The sequence below is a fragment of the Aplidium turbinatum genome, chromosome 3 (genome assembly GCF_918807975.1).
Source record: "Aplidium turbinatum chromosome 3, kaAplTurb1.1, whole genome shotgun sequence".
In the NCBI taxonomy this organism is placed as follows: domain Eukaryota; kingdom Metazoa; phylum Chordata; class Ascidiacea; order Aplousobranchia; family Polyclinidae; genus Aplidium; species Aplidium turbinatum.
The window spans coordinates 6,141,974-6,147,992 of NC_137474.1; positions in this window are offsets into that span (position 1 = coordinate 6,141,974).

Below are 6,019 nucleotides of genomic sequence, written 5' to 3' on the forward strand. Positions count from 1 at the left end.
TTGTTCGAAAAATTGTCATAGCCTTTAATGTATTTAATGCAATATAACTCGTCGACCCTGATGCTTCGGGATGAAGACCATACTTCTGTGAAGCAAATAGAGAAAGATAACTTTCATCATTTTATAGTGCTTTCATGTATATAGTCACTATATAGTATATACTGGTGATATATTAATACATCTGTCTGCCCGACTGTCATGCTGAACAAACCAGTCAGGATTTTCTTTTGTCAAACTCTGCATTGCACTAATAGAATCATGAAGAACCTGGCCATGGGTATTTATATTCGAGTCAAAACAACTTTCAAACGAGACCCGCTCATCATGCAGTCTGTCACTGTGTGCAATTCCATACATTTGAAAGTACAATCTTTTAAAATCTTGCATTAACTTAAATGATGTGAATGGAGGATTTCTGAATTCACTGGGAATGATTTCTTGGTCACAATAATCAAAATAAACAGAAAAGTATTTATGTGATTGATCGGTCTGGCCGAATGCATTGCTGTAGATTTTCCTCACAACTGGTGTGAACATGTCATTATCGATATTATTGCTGTCCCTTGTTTTCCATCTCTCAACAGCACCTGGCGACCACACAACTACTATTTTATGTGCATCATGCATGCTGTTTTCCATCCATGATTCTGAATCTACATAAATTTCTTCTTGACTATACAATTCAAACATCACATCAAAGTTTAGGTCACACTTCAAGTAAGATGAAAACTTTAGAAGAACATCTTTGTGTTTATCATGATCATTCACAAACAAAAGATATAGCTTGAGTTGGGAAAGATCTGGGATTTCTCGAGGTATTTCATTGGACGTGCAGGATAACCAAGCAGCAATTTGTTTTACTTTCCACCTTGCCTTAAAACATAGTGCAATAAAAAAAATCACTACTGAGATGCATAAACAGCATAATATAATCAGAATTATGGAAAAACTTGTTTCAGAAGTCAAGCAATGTTCATATTGAGCAGTAATGTTTATTGTACACCTGGGTTCCCCGGGTACATACACTTGCAAGCTGTAAGATTGATTTATGTTTAAAATTTCTTTGGGAACAGTAATGTTTCTCACTCCATTTTTTGGAAGGTCATCTTGATCATCAAAAACACCATGAGACAAACTTGTGCATGTACCAGGAGAAGTAGAATTACAAATCCTTAAAGATGGAAGACCAGAATAGTGACTTGGGACACGGTATTGAATCTGAAAGGAACGATTTTCACAGTTGTATGGTACAGGCACTGTTATAGTAATACAAGCAGTTGTATTTGCTACATTCCGGTCTTCAATACAGGAAGGAATGTATATTGCAAAATATTTACTATTGTTTTCAGGAATAGGTGAAATACGAACAGTATATTTGGAGTAAGCTACCGGCATTGCTTCAACAAAACCGTCATAATAAAAAGTAGCATTTCTATATGAGGGTGGAAAGTTAAAACAATAATACATCTCATGTATAACGTTGGTATTGTTTACTATCTCAATGTGAAAGCCACTAAGTAATTCAACTGTTTCAGCTGGTGCAATGCCCCATGAAATGTTAAATCCCAAACCTTCAAAATCATTTGAACTATACCAGTCACAGTGGAAAAATGATGGCACAGTTTGATTTGGTGCTGTTTTATTGGTCGGTTGACAATAGTTTGAAGTTAAAAAGTATTCTTCAGTTGTAAGAAATGTTCCAACATGAGTGTTAGTGATGCTGTTTGTATTGCAGAACCCTGTCCAGTAAAGTAATATCGCTTCAACCAAAACCAAATAATTTTTTGAAACTTTCCGCATTGTGAAAACGTACATACTATAACATCTGAAATTCAACAATTATTATGTATTATATTGAAAATCATTCTCAAATACTACCTTTCAATGAAACCTAACTTAATAATTAATTATTTCAAAAATACTATTAAAATTCACTTTAAGCTCTTCTGTATAAATGTATATTATACATAGAGAACATACTTGCTGGAGTAATTGATCGTTGGAATATTTATCCTCAAACTAAAAAAGCTTAATCCTGGCAGTTCTACATAATTAATTACGAAGGGTTTGAACTAAGTATATAGTGAAGTGAAGTCAAGGTGCCCATAAGTACCCTTCCCACAAGTGAGTGTCGAATTACCCATAAGTCATGTCGAATTACCCATACGTGACATCAAATTAACCGTAAATCCGGCTAAATTACCTATAAGTCCGTCAAATTGCTCATAAGTCTGGCCAAACTACTCAAAGCATGTGGAATTACCTATAAAGGACCTCAAATTACCCATAAGTAGGCTTACCCATAAGCTACATCAGGTAATTTGGACTTATTAGTAAATTGATATGACTTATGGGTAATTCGACGGACTCATGAGTAATTTGACGTAATTCTACAAGATTCATTGATTTGACGCGACTTATGTATGGTGCTCATAGGTAATTCGGCTAACCTTATAGGTGATTCGACATGACTTATAAGTAATTTGAAGTGGTTTATGGGCATTTCGATGTGACTTAAGGGTACCGGTAATTCAATTCGAGAAATTCTACGGACTTATGGATGGGTAATTCAATGGACTTTTGGTGCTATTGAGTGATTTGTGGAACCGCCTTTTTCTGTCCTTCTTAAAATTGCCAGTTCACTCTCTGTTGGTATCCATGTGTAATCAATCAATCATTTTATTTTTCGTCATTAACAGGACGAAAAAGATACCAGGCCTCGAAATTCACGGCGGTCATGTCCGCCGTCACAGCATGTGATGTCCGCGGGAAGTACCATCTAGAGCGGTCATTAGGGTGATTCAAAAAAAACTTTTTTTTTATCACTCTTACCTCTTAGATATGTGATGCATCTTGCAAAAACATGTATTCCAAAAGATTTTTGAAATGAGACATCATTTAGAGGTGGCACAGCCCATGCAAAATTTTCATAGTTTTCCTATGCGATACACTACCATCGCCTTGACCAGGACCACAGATATTTTTAATCAAGATCCTAAGTGTAAATTATGTCAAAAACGGGGTAAATATTACAAGTACATGGCAGTAATTTAGTAAACCAGAAGAAAGAGTGCCTGAAAAAGTCATCACCTGGTCTTGCAGCTGCGTTAGATTGCACAGAGGTCACTGACAGGAGATCCGTGTATATATCAGCAGAAATAGTGGCGGGGGTGGGTGAAGACCCTGCTCAATTCAGGCTAAGTTCTTCTACCATAAGACGCCATCGACAAAAGTATAGACTAGACATTGAATGAATGAAATAAAAGATCAGTTCCATTCTAAAATCCTAATGAACCATTACCAGTGCATTGGGGTGGCAAGCTCCTGGAAGATCTGGTAGGCAGGGTCTGCTACTATTCGGTGAGTCCGATTCGGTGAGAGCCTTTTTCGGTGAGAGCCCTATTCGGTGATTTTTTTGAATTTTTTTTTGAAAATTATCGGGTACCGTAGCCTAATTAAAACCCCAAACCCCCAAAAAACCCCAACCCCCCAAAAAATCCCAACCCCCCAAAAAATTCCAACCCCCAAAAAAACCCCAAAACCCCAACTCCCTATCCCCTAACCCTATAACGGCAATGATAATTAGGCTACGGCGCGCAATAATTTAAAAAAAAAACTCACCGAATAGGGCTCTCACCGAAAAAGGCTCTCACCGAATAGGGAACTCACCGAATCGGACTCACCGAATCGGGCCATTCCGTGGTAGGCAAGCAGCATGTGGACCGTTCACCAATACCAGTTTCCGGTCACAGCATTTCCAAGCTTCTCTGGGTACCGAAACTTGCTTCAGGAACTGGAAACATGATGGCAACTGATGTTTTTAATGCACTTAAAGAATGGGAAGTTAGTGCGAAAGTGAGGGCCATGTGTTTTGACACCACTGCCTCCAACACCGGCCAACACGCTGGACGCTGGTGAATGCATTCTTTTGGAGCAGAAACTTGGGAAAAGTTTGCTTCACTTTGCTTGCACATACCACATTATGGAACTTATGTTGAAAGGCGCATTTGGAACAAAATCTGGTAAGTCCTCTGCTCCAGACATCAGCCTCTTCCTTCAAGCGGTTTCCCGAAAAATGGAACTTTATTGATCAATCTAATTACCAGCCAGGCCCAACTGATGGGGTGCAACCTAGTTCGTACCCTGAACAGTTCGTATCCTGAAAACATGGAGAAAAAATTAAAAAAAGCCGAAGTCGCTGATCGCAGTTTAATAGCACAAAGCTGAACTCGCTGATCGGAGTTTCCGCAAACAAACTCGAGGGTTAGGGTTAGAGAGCATAGATTACTCGATTGTTAGGGTAAGCGGAAACTGCGGAAAAATGTTTGCGGAAACTGCGATCAGCGAGGGTTAGGGTTAGAGCATAGATTACTCTATGGTTAGGGTAAAGGTTAGCAGAAACTGCGGAAAAATGTTTGCGAAAATTGCGGTCAGCGAGGGTTAGAGCATAGATTACTCTATGGTTAGGGTAAGGGTTAGCGGAAACTACGGAAAAATGTTTGCGGAAACTGCAATCAGCAAAGGTTAGGGTTAGAGCATAGATTAATCTATGGTTAGGGTTAGCAGAAACTGCGAGAAAATGTTTGCGGAAACTGCGATGAGCGAGGGTTAGCGTAAGGGTTAGAGTTAGCGAAAACTGCGATCAGCGACTTTGGCTTTGTGCTATCTTCCTCTCGATCTTTTCGGGGGGAAAATTTTAAAATGTTTGCGAAAACTGCGATCATCGACTTCCGCTTTTTTAATTTTTTCTCTCGATCTTTTCAGGGTACGAACTGTTCAGGGTATGAACTAGGTTGCATCCCAACTGATGCACATGTCAATGACTTCATCTAGCCAGTTTGTGCAGATCTGTTGACATTTGCAAATGAACAATTGTCTGTAAGACACCCACGAGATGATTACCGAGACTTGCTGGAATTGCTTATAACTTTTTTAGGAGAACAACCTCATAATGGGGTTGCTTTCCGCTGTCCAGGTGCATTCCACCACGCTTGGTGGATGTCCAAGCCCAAGGTATTGTAGGCCTACTGTTGCAAGATTTGTGTTTTTCGCATCCAATTAAAGCTGACTAAGAAATATGATACTGGACTTAAAGATCTATGCCTCTTTGCTTCATTAGTATATTATGTGAAAGCATGGATTACTTGCATTTTGCCAAGTGAGGCTCCACAACAAGATCTTAATTTAATGAAATGGCTCTTAGTCTTAGGGTATAAACATATCTGCTCGGGTCTTTCAAAAGCTACTTCAAATACTTTGGATGCAACCTAGTTCGTACTAAAAATACTAGAAAACTAGAAAAAAAATTAAAAAAAGCGAAGTCGCTGATCGCAGTTTCCGCAATCATTTAAAAATTTCCCCTTGAAAAGATTGAGAAAAAATAGCTCAAAACCGAAGTCCGCTGATCGCAGTTTCCGCAAACATTTTTCTGCAGTTTCCGCTAACCTTTACCCTAACCATAGAGTAATCTATGCTCTAACCCTCGGTCCCTCGCTGATCGCAGTTTCCGCAAACGTTTTTCCGCAGTTTCCACTAACCTTTATCCTAACCATAGAGTAATCTATGCTCTAACCCTCGCTGATCGCAGTTTCCGCAAATACTTTTCCGCAGTTTCCGCTTAACCTAACTCTAACCATAGAGTAATCTATGCTCTAACCCTAACCCTCGCTGATCGCAGTTTCCGCAAACATTTTTCCGCAGTTTTGCAGTTTCCACTAACCCTAACCCTCGAGTTTGTTTCAAATTGTTTGGGGAAACTTCGATCAGCGACTTCGGCTATGTGCTATTAAACTGCGATCAGCGACTTCGGCTTTTTTTAATTTTTTTTCTTGATCTTTTGAGGGTACGAACTGACTGTACGAATGGTTCAAGGTACAAACAAGGTTGCACCCAAATACTTTCATACCACATAATGGTATGTGTCAAAAGAATTAGTGGCTCTGGCTTTTTTTGATACCTCGGTGAGCTTGGAAACCAAGAGGAAAATGATGAGCTTTCTCAGAATGCAACAAAACCTAGA